The following is an 18,809-nucleotide window of genomic DNA, read 5'->3' as shown; positions in this document are numbered from 1 at the left end:
TTCATCCTGTTTTGCTGAAATTCCACATCCAGGCCTAGCATGATTAGAAGATTTTGGTGTAATATGAAAAGTCCCCAAGTTTTTTGTTTTTTTTGTTTTATCTTTGGACCACATTTTCTTGTCCAACATGAACAATGACCATCTTATGACCATGAAGTCAGCAGATATGTCCCTTGCCTTACCAGTCTTGTGACCACCTGTGTTGACACATCACTTTTAGCTCTCCTAGAAAGTCAAAATCAAGGTCTGTCAACCAATGAGTTTCTGTGTTTTACCTTGCATCTTTTGCATGTTTGGGTATCAAACCCTGTAAAAGTGAAGCAATGAAAGGAAGACTCAGCAGAAGTGATGGATGGACAGGTTTAAAAGTGTGAAGAAGAATAACAGATGAAAGAACAGGAAACTGTGGTTAGAAATTGAAATTTCAGAGTTTGAACTCATGGAGGCAATTGTGGGTATTGTTGAGATAATAGCTTATGACTATCCCTATGAGTTGCTGACGTAGGCTCAAAACATAGGTCTTGGGAGGTAAACAACTGATATGCCAAACTATTTGAAGTGATAGAAATATGCCCATTGAAGTTCTCAAGTAAAAGGATGAGAGTTAACATGGAAAGAAAGACAATGAGCTAGTACATACTGGATTCTTTGAGAAAGAAATGAAATAATTAGATAAATACATAAAGCAATTCTGAGGTGCCATTTCACACTTATTAGATTGACAAAGATGACAAGATAGGACTAATGCTGAAGGGGCTTTCAGAAAACAGGCACTGTTGGTGGAGCTATGAATTGATGGAAAGTAATTTGGAAATATGCCCTCAAAATCACTGAACCAGGCCTACTTCTTGTACCAGCAATACTTTTAATAGATCTATATTGTAAAAAGGTCAAAAGAAGAGAATACATGACCCACATTCACAAAAAAATATTTAGAGCAATTGTTTTTGGTGGTGGTGAAGAAATAGAAACTAAGGAGCACCCATTGACTGGGAATAGCTGAAGGAATTATGGCGTATGAATGTAGTGGAATAATGTAGTGCTATGAGATGAGCAAAGTGATGACTTCTGAGAAAACCTGGAAGAATCCTATGAATTGGTAGAGGATAAACTGAACAGACAACAACAATCCACATGTATCTGTATGTGTATGTATTATACAGATATGTGTATATCTATGTATGTATATGTGTATATGTATGTATGTAAACATACACATGTATACAAATGTATATAGGAAAAACAATATTCTAGTGACAGGCAACTTTCAACTTTGAAAGAACTAAGATCTCTTATTAGTGCAATGATCAACGATGATTCCAAAGGACTGAAAACTAATGATGATCTGTATTACCTACTTCCTGAAAGAGAGGTGTTATATTCAAAATGCAGATGAATTATACATTTTTGGAAACAAACAATATTTTATTTCTCTATATCATGACCCAGATCCTTACAGATTGCTCTTTCATTTTGGGGATCATGTGATAATCAATTTACAAATTGTTGCCACTTGCTCATCTCAGTGGTTTAAACATTCATAAATTCTTCATATTCCTCCGTGAATCAGAAACTATCACTACTTAGATACCTGGTTTCTCTCTCAAAATTTGTCATTTCTTTCACAGAGAGGTTATGGCCCTGCTTCTTTAAGAGTAACTCAAGGAACTTTGAGTTTAGTAATTCTCTCCTTGAATCATGTGAGTGAGAACATGTGTAACTGAAATAGTTATTCACCAACGCAGCTATAGGGATCCTTGGAGTAGAAGCTGTGTGAAGGCACAGACTTCTTCCTACCTCCAGGCCCCAGGTTTAATCTTAGCAATACCTTCCTCTGGCCTATACTCAACTCTTTCAAGATATCTCACAAAATGTCCTGACTCTTCAACTGAGTTGCTTACATTGCTAAGCTTCTGAGGGCCAACACAAAGGGTGGTTCCAATCCACGATAGCCCAAACCAATCAATTCATTCCCAAATGATGAAGATATATGGCCTTACCCTCAAAGGGGTGGTGAAGAACATGCACAGTGGGTGTCCCCCAATCCTCTCAGGAGGTTGTCATTGGACATAGTTGTACCTTCCATAGGATGATACATAATAAAAGTCCCAAACAAAGGATTGATTTCCTGTAACGTCAGCAAGATGATTAGGGAATTATTCTGAGGGATGTATATCTTTGTGGTATATGTATATGTTGTTCAGTCATTGTAGTCCTGTCTGACTGTGACCTCATTTAGGGTTTTATTGTCACACATTCTAGAGTGGTTTGCTGTTTCACTCCCCAGCTCATTTTACAGATGACAAAACTGAGGCAAACAGGGTTTAGTGACTTGCCCCGGGTCACATAGCTAGTAAGTGTCTGAGGTCAGATTTGAACTTAGGAAGGTGAGTCTTCCTGACTGAAGGCCCAGCTCCCTTTCCCACTGCAGCCTTGCTGTCCCTATATGCATATAGGCATATGCATTTATGTGTGCATATATGGGCAGGGATAGTAGCACCTATCCAGAGTTGTTGTGGGATCAAATGAAATAATATTTACAAAGTGTTGAGCACAGTGCCTGGCACATATTAGGTACTACATAAACGTAAGCAAAGATGATGATGATGTGCATATGTGTATATGAATATACACACGTATAATTATATGTACACACATATGTATATCTACATGTTTACATATACACAAGTATCTATCTACTTATGAATAGATCAACTCCACTAAAAAAAATCTATGTTCATCTGACAGGATAAAAACCAGTATTTCTTATGCAGATAGAAAGCCACACATAAATTCTTTGGATCTCTGACCTCCAAGAATAATGTGAACACCTTGAGAAAGCCTAAGATACAGATATTAACATGGGAACTTCCTTTTACTACCAAACCTGTATCCTGTTGATTTTTTTTCCTTTTCTGATCAATCCTGATTATATTAAACTTATATTGGGCAGTTTAAACCAATTCCAAATTCTACAAGTAGATAAATTTATTTATTTGTACATGTTAAAGAAAAAAAATAGCGTGAATAATCAACTAATCAAGTGCTAAAATATTTGTTAAGCCCCTACTATGTGCCAGGAGCTATGCTAAGTGCTGGGGATACAAAAAGAAGCAAAAAACAATTCCTGTCCTCAAGGAGCTTATAATCTAATGGGCAAGAAAACAGGTAAGCAAATACACATACACTATCTATCTACCTACCTACCTATCTATCTATCTATCTATCTATCTATCTATCTATCTATCTATCTGACAAATAGAAAATATTTAAAAGAAGGAAAATACTAGAATTAGGAGTAGTTAGAGCAGCCTTCCTGTAAAAGGTGGGATTTTGGAGCAGAGGTGCCTGGAATGCTCTCCTTCCTCTGCTCCAATTACTACCCTCCCCAGATTCCTTTAAGTCTCAACTAAAATCTCACCTTTTACAGAAGGCTGCTTTAACTACTCTTAATTCTAGTGTTTTCTGTCTTTTAATGGAGTGTCTTGTTCATAGAAAAAACCGGGAGGCCAGTGTCACTGAAATGAAGAGCACATTTTGTAGAATAAAGTATAAGAAGACTGGAAAGGTAGGAGGGGGCTAGGTCGTGATGGCTTTGAATGCCCAACAGCCTGGAGGCAATAGGTAGGCAATGGAGTTTATTGAGTAGAGGGATGACATTTTTCTAGAAGCACCAACCACTAGCATTCTCACTTCATCTCAGCAGTCCCTATGTTTTATGCCCTTGACCCCCAATCCCTCATGTTAAACAGACAAATAAAACCTTTTTCTTTTGGATTAGGGAGGTATTTAAGCTAGTGTCTGTCTTAATGGGGGAATAAGATGCAAGGAAAATCACAGTGTGAGCTCCATGTCTACACTTTAAGAACACAATCTAAGAAAGCTAGATACATTTCATACATTTTTAGGAGATATGGTTTGACTCTAATCTGACTGTGACTCTGGTTTATTATTCTTTCTTATAGCTACATATGTGTATAAATCTGCACGTCTACAACCCCATAAGATGACTTTGTTTCCTGAAGAATGGTCTAACAGAGTGGACTTTCTGTGGCTTTGCTTTTAATTATACATACTGTTTGTTATGAAGCCATATCATGCTGTCACAAGTGGCCTCCATGTTGAACTTTGCCTTGTCAAAATAGTTCTATCATTCATAAATATTTCAGTGAGAACCAAAGGCTGCTTATGAATGATTGATTCTTTATAGATCATTGACCTTTCCTGTAAAGCCATTTATTAAAATTCCAGTATCCCATCCTAAATCTGACCATTAATTGTTAATAATGTGGTTATTGAAACCCAAGTCCTCCAAGAAATGAGAAAGTAAATTTGTAGTTATAATAGTATATCAGTGTATAACCAAAAGAGATCATCATAGTTCAAATCAATTCATTCTTCATCATGGTACCTCAGTAAAGCATATTTGGGCATCCAAATTAAATCAGGCAAGTTTTGTGCCTGGAAGGTAACTATAATGTCATAGAACCCTAAGAAACAACTGGATGAAGAACACTTAGATCTGGAAACTGAGGGGTTGCCCACCTACATAGCCATAACCTGGAATTTTAGGAAGTAGATCAAATTCTGTTGGGGTGGGAAAGGACTACTGGGGATACTAGTGAGTGCTACCAGTGTTCCCAGGCTTCCTACATGGCATGAATCCCTAACCCTAGTGATATAATTCAGGCATCCTGACTTGGTGTAGTTATGCACCAACGCTCTTAGTGAACCAAGAACAAAAGTCCAGTCAACAAATGAATCCTTGAATTAGAACCTCTTCAAGGAGGAAATATGAACTGATCAGTCCAATCTAGTCACAGTTCTGACTATATGTATTTTTTTTTTCTAATTTTTAAGTTTAAAGCATTACCTCTGGGCTAGTCACAAGGCTTTCATTAGAACTTTAATGGTCAAACAACAGCTAGTTTCTAGGCAAGAAAGCCCTGAATGAATTATCTTCATTAGATAGTTGGGCGAATCTTTGATTGACATCCAGGAGTAGCAGATGTCCTTGGACTTGTTCTTTTTACTGTGTTAAAACTATCTAAGGGCTTGTGGAAGACCCCTCCACTAGAGAAGTTCCAGGTCTTACTTAAATTGAAGCTTTTGTTGGATTAAATTTATTACTGTCAAAGTCCAGCCTCCCTTGGATATATTTATGAATACCAGATGGAGTTTTTTTGAATGACAGCACAGTAAAATAATGGCTGCCCATTAAGGTCATTAAGGGAAGACAGTGTAGAATTTATGATCAGTGTACTCCCATTTATGAAACCAAATAAGATCTATAAACTACAAGATAATCTGACGTTGATTTGATTTCTAATCTGAGTGACTGCATAGCTTGGCATAGGAACCACTGTGGCAGTATACTTCTAGGGATTTCTGGGCAATTTGCTAGTGCTATCCATTTTTTTTTCTATTGATTATCATTTTCACCATGTTTTTAGGAGATAAAATGAATTACTAATTGCTAGGATTCCTGATTTCAGTGAGTTAATGGTATAAATCTGTTTACTGCCTGCCAGATGGTTTCACAGTTCTTTGGGATGGGGCAGATATCTACCAAGCAGTGGCTTCTCATTTTCTTCTGTGACAACCTCAGCTTCCAAAAAAACAGTTGTGGAGGGCCCACCTACTGAGGTCTGAAGCTGAAAAAGAACATTGAAGTAGGAGGGGGAAGAGGAAGAAGGAACCGGGGAAATATAAAGACAAAAGAGAAGCATTTCAAATAGCTGTAGGCAATTTATTTAAAGAAACACTAACAAAAATATGGAATAGCAGGGTCTAGAAAAATCGATAGATTTCTGCAGAAGTCCTATTCCTTATTCCTTAGACAGTGTGCTGTTATGGAAACAATGTTGAATTTGGAGTCAGTGGCCCTGGGTTCAAATCTCTACTAGGCTGCTTTGTGTCATTTAACAAGTCACTAAATGAATTTAGGCTTGTTTCCACATCTACAGATTGAGGAGATTGAATTCAATACCTCTTAGGATCATGAGAGTTCTAAATCTATAATCCTATGAGTTTTTAATGCATTTTTATTACCCTGACCCTTCCTGCACTCCCTCCCTTCCCCAACATGCTAGTTTTGGCACAGACTAGAGGGAAAGGGGGAGAATTAGCTAGAAAACAGGGAACTTGGGAAGTGACAGAGAAACAACCAGGTATTTTTGGAGGCTCTGTCACAAAATTTTATCTACGCTCATCATTGATTTCTTGCAGGCACTTTTCTTACATCACCTATATGGGACCTCACTGCTATCCACGCTGTCTCTAATGCTCACCTAAGCCAAGAGTTCATGGTCTATTACAACATGTTGTCATATTGACTGATTCTCAGATAAATTTATGACCAGGAAAGTATGACCTCTTCCTGTAGACACAATGTGTCCCCAGTACACTAAGCCCCTCTGATCAAAGAGTAGACTGCCTTTGGGTTGTGGGATTGGCAACAGCAGAAGAATCAAGAATCTTTCAATATCCTCATTGAGATGTGGTCATGTCTGAGTATGGGGAAGATGGTGTAGCAGGGGGGTCAGCAAGCCAGTGACCTTGAGCAATGACAAAAAGTCATTTTGGTCTTGACCTTATCCAGCCAAAGAATTCTACCTTGCAGGTAAGATGGATACAACAAGATTAGGATAGGAGACCAAGATCTGAGAGAACCTGAAGAGCTAGAGGACTCCACTTCCTGACCACAGCGAGGTAAGGAAGGAGGAGGCATTGGATTGAGAGTAGAGGTACTATCACTATAAGCTCCTGCCCTCTCTATTTTATCAAGAGTTTGGGACCTTTCATTCTATGGTTGGGCTTCCCAAAGGAACTTGAGGATGAGACAGCTGAGGATAAGACCATCTACAGACAATAGAGTTCTGGCTTTATGGTTGCGTCTCCCAAAATGTACTCCCTTCTGCCACAAGTAATCCTGCTGGACGTAATTGAACAATGCACTTCCTACTTGATCATGCAGATAGGATGAACGCTGTAAGTGCCACTTCCTCCTTCTATCCTCATTTTGGTGGAATGTCCAAGCCCTTCTCCTTATATCTTGGGTTTCATGTGAGCAGAAAGGAATGATAGTGACGGAAAGAGATGTAGGTACATGGAAAAAAACATGGTATTTTTCCTTCATCTCATGCCTATCATTCTAGCTTAAATAGCATTGTAATACAAAGAATAGACAAATACAAAATGAATCTGGGATGTTACGAGTTTGGAAGTTCCCTTCTTTGGTAATAGTATAGTATTCATGGGTTCCTGCAAATTCATCACAGAAGGTCCAATAATCGTATTCTAGATCTTCTTCCCTTCCTCCTAATATCATAGGGTATCAGTTATTATTTCTCACTTTAGCAAAGGGACTGGCCCAACTTCTCTTTCTGATATACAATTCTTTGATGATATGCTTTACTCCTGTCCTTCTCTAGATAACTTCATTGATTATACGCTGTGTATGTATATGTATCACATTCACTATATATCTTTCCACAATTGCCCTCTCTGTGCTTAATTTTTCAGAGGCACTGATGTTCCAGGTCTCAATATCATATAATAACACTAGTAAAATTTTTTGTATGGAAAAAGGTGGACCTTTGCTGTCATGAGAAGTTTGAGGACAACAACATGTTTATTAGTTTCCCCAAGTAGTTCATTCTATTTTTCTCTTCCTTTTCAACTCCAGACCCAGCTCATTATCGATCTGTATTGTCTGTCTCAAATAGGAGTATTGTTGATCAGGTTCTAAAGTAGAAGTGTTAACCTCAAGTTTCCCCCACCCAAGCCAATGGGCTACAAAACTCTTAAGTATGGCTCAAATCGGATCAAAATATAATTGGAAACTGTTTAAGAAAATTAAAATGCAATCTAATATAGATAATGCTGATTTATGGTTTTCTAAGTCAGTATGTGTTTGCAGGAACGTATTTCTATTTGCTTTAAAGGATGTTCATTCCAATGCATGTTGAATGCTAAGCAATAGACATTTTTAATCCATTTGTAAATGGATGGCTAAATCTAACTCTTTTTCAGTGAATACAGATCAATTCCAAGTGGATCTGTAGGAGTTCACTATCCAGAAAGAATCTTTTTTCTGACCTATAGGCTTGATCTCCTCCATTACTGGTGAATACTTTGGATGGATATATGTCTCTCAGGTTTATGCCTCCCTTGATTCTTATCAGAGGGTTATTCAACAGGATTATTTCTGTTGTTATATTTTTCTACTTTTATTCAGTCATTCTTTTTATCTTGATGCTTTGTGATCCCATTTGAGATTTTCTTGGCAAAATACTGGAGGGATTTGTCATTTCCTTCTCCAGCTCATTTTGCAAATGAGGAAACTGAGGTAAACAGGTTTAAATGATTTGCTCAGGGTTCAACTGATAATAACTGTGTGAAGCAAAATTTGAACTTAGGAAAAGGAAACTTCCTGGCTCCAAGCTCAGAATTCTGTCTACTATGCCACCTAGCTGCTCCTCATTTCCCAAGTAATAGTGAATAATACTGATGTGTGAATAGGAGACAACTTATTACCAAAATTGGTGGTAGTTATTGAAGACTGCTTTTTAACACTATTTGCCTAAACACCATTTATAACATTGTTCCTATGCCATAGCTACGGCTATAACATAGTCATAGCTATAGCTATCCACTGTGATGTTGTTTAATTTAATATTATATTTTCATGGACACAATATTAGTTGTGATACCTTACACTTCTGAATTTCTGCTAGCTATATGATGATGGAGCCAGGGATTGATTATAGAATCACAGATTTAGAATTGGCAGGAACCAACTAATTTATATGTCATTTAATTCAAACATACAATTGCATAACTGAGGAAACTGAGGGCAAGAGAAGTTAAATGTTTTGGCCAACGTCACATAAGTAGTAGTCGGCAGAAATGAGACGAGATATAGAAATGGAGATACAAATTAAGAATAAGATTGTTAAGTCCTCTGTCTCTTATCAAGCAAAAAGAAGTTGGAGAATCAACATATTCCAATGAAATTTTGTTGAAATCTTAGAAACATCAGAAGAGAAGACAATGAGCTTGAACACTATGTCTTTGGATAAGCCTATATACCATTTGGATCTGAGATTCTTATATTTAATCTTATTTATTGAAATATGAAAATATCTTGAAACATTTTATATACTTTTTGAATATTAGTCTTCCTTTAATGATTCTCTCACAATGCAAGGCATTTCCCATAAAAGTTAGTATTTTTTGTTAGACACAAAATAACCTCTCTTAAAATTCAAAAATATACTGAAAATTAAGAAGAGTACCAAAATATATTTCTAGTTTTAGAAACTAAAACTATATCTAAATCTATTCATCTAAAACTGTCACTCACATTAGGTTACTGAGTTTGTTTCAATCAATGTTCTGAGGAAATGGGATCCAGTACAAGTAGGCTTTATTTACTATGATTATAATTTTTATTACTATTACTATTTTTGGTTGAATTTGTGTTCATTCAGAATGACTATAAAAAATATCAGCTTTTCCTTTTTCCCCCAAAGACTCTCTTTTGATTTTTTTTGTAATTTCACTTGCTGATCTCCTTAACAAAATCAATGGAGAATTAGTGTCATTTTGTCATCTATTTTGCAATTAGGAATAATTCCTGGAGTTTGATTAAGTGAACGTTTCATTGACCTTGAGTTCTTAAACTTTTCCCTTTTCAGATTTGATTAGCTCTTTCATTTCATCTCTCTCTTTTAAAAAAAATATAATCTAGACTTAGGGATATAGGATTCTGTTTAGTTTGGTCTTAATGATTTCCTACCTTGATTGGCAATATGTTGTTGTAAAACAGAGCTGTAGGTACTATTGACAAAAAACAGTATGAAGCCCTTGCCTTTCACTAGTGATATCTGTTTCTAATTTTGCTATGATAGTACAACTTCCTAGTGACATATTCATGTCTTTGGTCCAGATCATGTGCACTCATGATTTCCCTGTTTTGAGAGTCAATGTACAGTCTGTACAGCAGGTAGAGTATTGGTATTTCTGTTTGTTCATTTGAATCTTGCCTTTTTCTATATCAAAGTCTGAAGGAGGGCCACTAACTCCCGTATCCTCTTTGTGTAAAGCTCAACATCTTGATGGTTTTCAAAGGGCCATCTTACAACACTTTATCGCCCTATCTATTTCTTTGACACCTGAGCGGTTGTAGCAAACTAGTCAAGTGGGAACTCACCAATTGGTATCAATAGGCCCATTTTTTCAACATTTTACTGCTCCTGATAGACCAGAGCAATGACCTTGTGCTTTCTCTACATCACCTTTCCTATTGCCCTATTTGCTGTTACCCCATAACCTTCATAGCATGGAAGATGAGTTGGACTTTGAGAGGCTGTTGTTTTGGTTGCTGCTGGGAGTAGGAATGGCTATTAGCACTACTATTGATATATAGCCTTTAAGGTTTACCAAACCATAAATAAAAATAAACACAAACATGTGCAATCTCAGTTGACCCTCCTAACTGCCATGAGGAACAGGCTCCACAATTATCATTTTCTCCCATTTTACATATGAGAAAACTGACATTCAGAGAGCTTGATATGTTTGTAATTATTTAGCTAGAAAGTATCAGAGATGTTTATTCAGATACAGGTCTTTCTCTAAGCTTAGCAGTCTGTCCGTGAGTTAAAATAGAACAGAATAGGACACACACGTAGTTCTCCAACAGTGAGTTCTTAACACCTATGAGCGTCAAGAAAGCACAGGACTTGTACAATTACTACTAGTAGCATTAATAATATATAAAGGGTGGGAAGACTTGATCAGGAGAACCCTAATTAATTGAGTTCCTCCTAGACCTGTTGAAAAATTACAGAAGACACAGGATTGTTAAAAGAGATCCTAAGGTGTTATAGTTTTACACAAGATGAAAAAGGAAAAAGTCTATGCTTTGCTGCTTCTTTACGATGCTTTAGGAAATTCTTCGGTGAAGTCTGATGGAATTAGAGAAAGATTAACCAATGACTGGTCAATAGGTAGGTCATATCCTTGGGAACCCTTCAAAAAGTAAGAGTGTGAATCAAGACAAGAGATAGCTCTGAGGTGTGTGACCTCCAACAGCAAAGAACAGAGACACTCTGAAAAATACCCAAGCTCTTGAGAGTGAATTACCTTTCATCTTTTTCCCCTAGTGTCTTTTCACAGGCAGCAGGAAAGGAAGAAGAGGATTTTTTTTTTCTCTCCTCAATCTCTCCCAACCCTAATTTGCTATGACATCTTGTAGTAGCATTACTGACTCAGTAGGAACTATCACACTCAGAAGAGAGGATTAAAGAGTATCCAGAAATTGGAGAGTTAACCTTGGAAGCTGGAAATTGAACTGCAGCAAAGAAGTAGGTACAGACATTGGACCCAAAGAAGTGTGAGACCACCATGAGGAGACAAAGGACCTCAGGGCTTTGTAACACTGGAGACATGAGTTGACTTGGCTCCACATGTTTCCTAAGTGTGTGCTTCTCTCCTAGTATACTTTATATGCTTACTGAAGCTATTTTGTATTTATGGGAAAGCGTGCCCCAGGATTACAAGGAAATGTTTTGCAATTACTATTTTTGTTTTTTGCTTTGTTTTACTTTACCATCTCGTTAAATACCTTTGATTTGAGTCAATTGTGCTAACTCTCTGGTATTGAAGATAAACATCCTGGTGTGGGTTCAGTCTTAGGAGTCCGGTTCTGAGGAGTACCTTCAAATTAGAATGGGCATCCCATTAGAGGCTTAACCTTCAAGTGTCAGTTGGGGGAAAGATAGCATAGAAGGGACGGTATAGAAATTGACATTTATTTGGTGCTTTGCAGCTTTATAAAGCTTTCATCTCACAACATCTTTCATTCACAACTATGTGACATAAATAGTATAAGAATGATGATCTCAGGGAGGTGAAGTTGCTTACCTACGCTCATCAGAGGTGGGACCTTCTGAAGTAACGGAGGGATCAAAGGTCAAAGAAAGACAAATTTCACCTGCTTCACCAATTTGCCTGGCTCCAGCCTTGGCAAGGGCTTTTTTCTTTAGGTTATGTGTGCTTAGCCCCATTACTGGTAAAGTGTAGATGTGTCAGTGAATACTGATGAATGGCAATGAGGAATGTACCAAGATGATTTGGGATCTCTAGGGAGACTCATAACATTGTTGTTTTTTTATCACATTAGGAAATGAAATGCCCCTTCCCAAAACCGCTTTGGAGTTACCTTATAGTTTAAATATATAGTATTTATGTAGAACTTAAGTAATATTTTTGTAGTTATAATTTGATTAGTTCCATCACCTCAGGAAAATGACAGCCACAAGAAGAGTTTATCCTTAAGCTATTAACTAAAGGCTGCTGCTGATAGGTGTAATTTATAAATCCTTGACTCTGCTTCATAACACTGTTCAACTTGGTCCTGAAAATCCATCTATATTCCAAGGCCTGATTGTGGAGCATTTAACTTCATCAGTACCAGCCCTGCAGTTTAAGAAGAAGGTTAAGTTAGATGTTGCTTTGCGTTTGTCAGTCTGACACTTGTAAACACAGTAGAATACAAAGGAAATGACATTTATTTATTTATTTTCTTTTTTTGATGACAGGTTATAGCTTTTTTTTTTTTTTTTTTTTTTTTTTACCCTGGGACTAGAGTACTTTCTGATGAATAAATAATTAGGGCTAGTTTCTATCTCTGGATTATTCATATGTATGTTTTGTTTTCTTTTTTCGAGGGGAGATACCAGACTTTTGAGACACATGCCAAGAGCTTTTATGATGAGGAGATAGACACTGGAAAAACCTTATTAAGCTAAGGTTCTGTTTTTGCTGTTGTGAATGTCAATGGATTTTGAATTTTTATTTTTAAAAATCACATAGATATAGATACATAGATATAGTTATAGTATGGCATAATGGAGAAAGAGCTAGCCTTCAAGTCAGGAAAAACTGGGTTCAAGTCGTGCCTCCAATACATATTGGCCATAAGATCCTGAACTGGACAAGTAATTTAGCTACTCAGTGTCCAGGCAAATTTAAGAGAATCATTCGCAGAGCAGATGCTTATTTGAACAGGTATAAGAAGTTTCCTCATTGAACTATACCTTTAGTATTTAAAACACCAGTGTAGTCTAAAAATTTTTTTTATATTGTATAGCAGATAGCATAATGATACGTGGTATTATTTAGCAGACAATGTGAAAATAATACCTGCCCTAAAGAAGCCTATATTCTAATATATTACATTTATAGAGTACTCTGAGGCTGGCAATGTGCTTCCCTCATAATAACACTGAGAGCAGAGCTGCATCAAGGAATTTTGGCACCAGGGGCAGATTCAGTAGAGCTAGGAAAATGGGATGTCTGGTTGAGAGAAGTTAAAGACAGAGGTCACTGTAGCAGAAGAGACAAAGAATAGTGTGTTCTGAGAGGGTAGTGGTTAGTGTGGAGAAGAAGATTATGATCCAAATACTTACCTTATTCCAGAGAAAGCTGAGTGACCCAGATGTCCATGGATAATGGAAGCATGAATCTGAAATGGATGGAATGAACTTAAGGCAAGAGAGGTTGTGGCAAAGGGAGAGTGTGAATATAGCAAGCAGTGGAAAGCGGAAGCAAGGAATAGACCAACTCTTCCTCCTAGCTTGATGCGTCATGAAATGTGAAAAAAGGAAGGATCTATTCTACAGAATAATAATTTATTAGAAGTGGGATATCTTCAGGAGAAAGTTATGTTTCAGCCTGGATGTGAAGGTGGAAGGCATGGAAGAAGAGATCCTTGATCCCTGCCTACGCTTGTACCTTGGGCATACTATACAAGCTCTGGCTCTGAGGGTGAGGTAGGAAACTAGTACAAGTATTATTATCACTACTTTACAAATGGGAAAGTGGAGACCTATAGAGGTGAGGCTATCTGCCTGTGGTTATTCATCTAAATAAGCAATGAGAGCCAGAATTTGAAACTAGGTCTCTAGCTTGTCTTGCCTTCAAATTAGTGCACTCCTGAGAGGTCAGGGGGTCAAGGGAGAAGGATCAACCAACGAAATAAAACTTATAGGTTTGTGTGTTTAATTGTGAACATATGTCCCTAACCTCAGAATACTAGAAACAATCTAAGATGCAGCATATGAATGTTGAATCTTTTTTATGACATTTATTGTTCAAGTTTTTAGAGTTATACAAAGTTTACAAAGTCCAGAAAAGTGCTTTCTGTGGTGGTTTATCGAGTCAGTATGGTGCATGCGGTATTCAGGGAGGTCAGGCACCTCAGGTGTGAGTACTTGCTGAGTCAGGACTGCTGCTGCCAATTAATGTGAACAGATTTTTACTGAGCCAGTCTCTAACTTGGGAATGACAAAATGAGCAGGCCAGAGACAAGGTGCCAGTAATCAAGCTCTTAAACCCTAGAGATGGTTGTTTTGTAATCCACCTTTCCTCCTTTTCCACTTGTGATTTATGTGTATAGTCTCTGCCTTCACTGCGCCAAGGGGAAATTCTGATCAGGACAATACACATACACACACATATACATATATAGATAGATTAAGAGAGACAGAGAAAGAGAAAAAGGGAATAGATTGAAGGTAATCTGAGAGGGAAAGCACTGGCAGTTGGAGATTGACCTAAAACTTGAAAAAAGTCAGGAAACAAACAGATTTTTTTACAAGGATAATTGTTCTTTTCTAATGAATTTAAAATTTACATATATACAAAGAACTTAGAAAGGCTGAGATGAAAACCAATAGAACACTGGGCTCTTAGTGAGCAAAACCTGAATTGAAACTTGACCTCAGATACTTGCTAGCTAGGTAACCCTGAGTAGGTCATGTATCTTATCTGCCTCAGTTTCCTCAACTGTAAAATTAGGATAATCATAGCACCTGCTGTTGTCGGGAAATGGCAAGGATTGAATAAGATAATAGTGGTACAAAGTGCTTAGCACAGTGCCTGGCACATAGTAGGCACTATAAAAATTTATAAATTGTTACTCCAATCCCACAGATATTTCATCAATAAAAATATTGTTCTCTGTTCAAGACAACTGGGCATTGGATACAACGAAAAAGTGAAAAGCAGTCCCTGGCTCAGGAAGTTTATTTTGTACTGGAGCTATATAACAGGTAAACATATATAGGTATATATGCATATACACCTGATAATTTGGGTTATGAGACAGTACTAACAAGCAGAGACAGCAGGAAATGCTTCTAGTAAGAGCTGAATCCTAAAGCTATAAATTCTAAGAAGCAGAGGAGAAGGGGGAATGCATTCCAACATGAGGGATGAACTGAATAAAGGTAAGTAGCTCAAGCATCCTCATTCTTGTAGAAGAGGGAATTTATACACAGCTAGTAAGTAGAAGGTCAAGATTTGAATCCAGGCTGTCTGATTCCGAAGCCAGTGTTCCTTCTATTACATTATGTTCTCTGTATCAAGGAGATTTTGGGGGAGAGGGACGGGAAGGGGGGATGATTTGTTTGTTTCCCAAGATCTTTTATTTAAATGAGGGAAGTGAAATATGTGAGAGAAAAAACCAACAGGGTGTCTTCTGCTTATGGTGAAAGCTGCTATTTCAACATTCAGCTTAGTATAGAGTTCCTGCTCTTGGACAAAGAGGAGTAAAGCAATGAACTCCTTTCCAATATTGCAATTAATTCCACTGAATGAACTCCAAAGGTATGTTAAGTGGTAATGTTGTGGATCATTAAGTTTAACAATGGCACCATGTTCTCACTATTACATTTACCCTAATTAGCATACAGATTATGTAATAGCAGTGATGCATGAACTGCCAGACATGGTCTTGGCAGCTGAATCAATAGTGAAAGCACTTTTATCCACTGTCAGTCCAAAGACAACTTTGCCTCTAGATCACTCCTTTCTTGGGGAGGTTGATTTACATGACACCCAAACAGGAGGAGCTGAGAATTATGGAAATCCAGAAGAGAAAGGGACCTCAGATGTCATCTAGTCCAGTTCCATCATGAATAGGAAACCTCTCTATGGCATCTTATGAGTCAAGGCTCATCCAAATGAGACTTGGAGACCTCCAAGATAGGGAGTGAATATATCAGTAAGATGGTTAATTACTAACTCCCACACTTTTTTAAAGGTACTAGTTGCCATCTTGAGACCTAAAAGAAGTCCAGTAGCCCTGGAGAGGAAAGGGGTAATGTTTAACAACCTTATGGAGACCAATAAGGTAACACTGATGAAAATGAATGATAACATGATAGTTAACATTTAGGAGCAGCTAGGTAGTACAGTGGATAAAGCACTGGGCATGGAGTTAGGAAGACAAGAGTTCAAATCTGACTTCAGACACTTACTAGCTATGTGACCCTGGGCAAGTCACTTAACCCTGTTAACCAAAGGGGTTAACCCTCCAAGTTTTGTCTGTGTCCAGCCATTTTTCCATGGCACCAGTTTGTTTCCATGTAGGATCTGTCTTTAGCCAATCTCTCTCGTTTTTCCAGATCCTGTTCTGTTTTATATGCTTCTACTTTCGATTTATAAGCATGTTTTCGGCATCCTCTTGACCAGGGTAGTTGGTAACATATCTATACTTTCTAATTTTGTTCAAGACTTCCCTACATCCTTCCATCAATCCTCAAGAAAGAAACTATGCCATTCAAGGACTTTTTTGACCTTCCACAGGTATGAATATGCCACTTACACTGTCCCTCTGTGATCCCTTGCTTTCATTGCTAAATTAACCCAGTCTGATTCTATCCAGTCATAAACATGTATGGTCTTAGTGATGTATTTTATGATGCTTTTCTTTCACAAATCATCATTTCAGATATAGACTTCTTATACTCACTGTTCTGTCCCCATAGCTCTTAAAACTGAAAAGTCTGTGTATGTTTGTGTTTTCTTTTTGATTAGGATTAGTGATCACTTACCCAGTGACTAAAACTCCCTTGAGTCATTAGATCTGCTCTTTTCCAGAAACTATAGTGTTAGATAGTTGTTTGGAATACTTAGAGGTTAGTGACTTGCCCAGGGTCACAGGGACAGTAAGTATTAGGGAAGGGAGTTGCAACCAGCTCGTCTTAATCTCCAAAGCTGTTATTTATCCTCCATGCTACATTGTTTCTTCAAATAAAACTCTATTAGGAGTTTAAAATCAACTAAAAAAGCTTTGATTCTTGGAAAACATCTCTCTGAAGACAGCATCCTCACCAGGTTCAGAGATTTTCCCTAGGCCAGGCAGTAGAAGTAAAGTGAGAGGTCTGGGGCCATTGCCATTGGGTTACAGAATCCTTTTCCTTAGCTTAAGAGGAGCTAGGGGAAAAAAGCCAAGAAGCAAATGCTATTATCTTGTTACAGATCACATCTGCCATGAGAACACAGCCCTGCCACATAGTCATTAAGTGCTGGGATTTGAGGCACGATTCATATATCCTGCAAAATGTCTTAGCTCAGTCATTCTGTGAATCAACGCATTCCCCTAAGACACCCGCCTAAGAACTGCTGCCAGAGAAAGCGAGCTGTTCACTGCTGCGTTTGCCCACAGCCTTCCTGGTAATCTAGTCAACAGTGCAAGGGTAACAAATTGCATTTGCATATTTCTACTGTTGTCTGGGAGGTGAGAGGAAATATCATTTAACTTGAGTAGACCCCTATTACTCAACTGTGAGCCCTTTCTGTGAGCTAGTCTGATCAAGTTCATAGTGGTGATGGAAGGGTTTTGGGTGCTATAAAATGCATCAACACCAACAGAGGAAGAACCAGAGCACACTGGATCCTACTGGCAGCAGGCAAAGCTTTGTTTCAGAATCTTATTTTGGGAATAAAATATTACTCAAAAGATTAAGATTTTGTTTTTTATTGGTTTTTCAAATTCTTAAGTTGAGGAGTTAACAAACTTTAAACTGACCCCTTGTTCCTCAGAAATTCAGCCTCTTTTGCTTCTCTCAGTCACCCCTCCCCAGGGATAATTGTGTGGGGGTGAGGTGGTATATAGGAAGAAGGTAAAGCATTTTTATTTTGTTTGGCATTTTAATTTCTTTCATCATTGGAGAAGTATCTGAAGAAAGAGGACTAGGGGTAAAATTGTAAGAATTTCACAGAACCAGGGAGGGATGCGTAATTCTATTTGTAAAGGTGGGATGTTTAAGGAAGATGAAAAGGGGTGATTCAGGGGCATCTGGGTGGCACAGTGAATAAGAGCAACATCCCTTGAATCAGGAGGACTTGGAATTCAAATCTGGCCTCAGACACTTAACACTTACTAGCTGTGTGATCTTAGGCAAGTCACTTAACCCCAACTGCCTTGCCTTTCCCCATCCAAAAACCGAAGGAAAAAAAAAAAAAGGTGATTCAGAGACTGGTCAAAATGCCCTCGTGATCAATTCAATATTATTAGCCAAAAATGCAGTAAGCAATTACTCTGCTTACTGTTTAGACCTTGGAAATAAAAAGACAAAAGAAAACAATTCCTGCTTTCAAATAGCCACTAATAAAAAGGAGAGGATAATATCACAAAATACTCACAAACAATAATAATGGTCAGATTGTGATAAGTGCAAAGGAGAGCATGTTATTGGGAAAAGGACACTTGGATTCAGAAGCCCTGGGTTAAATGCGGACCCTAATTCTTACTAGCTTACTAGGCCTTGGGCAAGTCAATGGAACCTTTGAAGGATTTCAGTTCCATTAAGATCTTCCCTAGGTCTTTTATAATTAACATTGAAAAGAAAATGTTTAATAATTTTTATTAAAAGAAAATGTTTATTAGTACTTTCAGAACTAGCAGAGGCCTTGGAGATGTTTGCCTCAGTTATTTGAGGAGTTTAGGTACT

This window comes from Notamacropus eugenii, chromosome 1, assembly GCF_028372415.1.
Source record: "Notamacropus eugenii isolate mMacEug1 chromosome 1, mMacEug1.pri_v2, whole genome shotgun sequence".
Classification (NCBI taxonomy): Eukaryota; Metazoa; Chordata; class Mammalia; order Diprotodontia; family Macropodidae; genus Notamacropus; species Notamacropus eugenii.
This window is presented reverse-complemented; position numbering follows the sequence as displayed.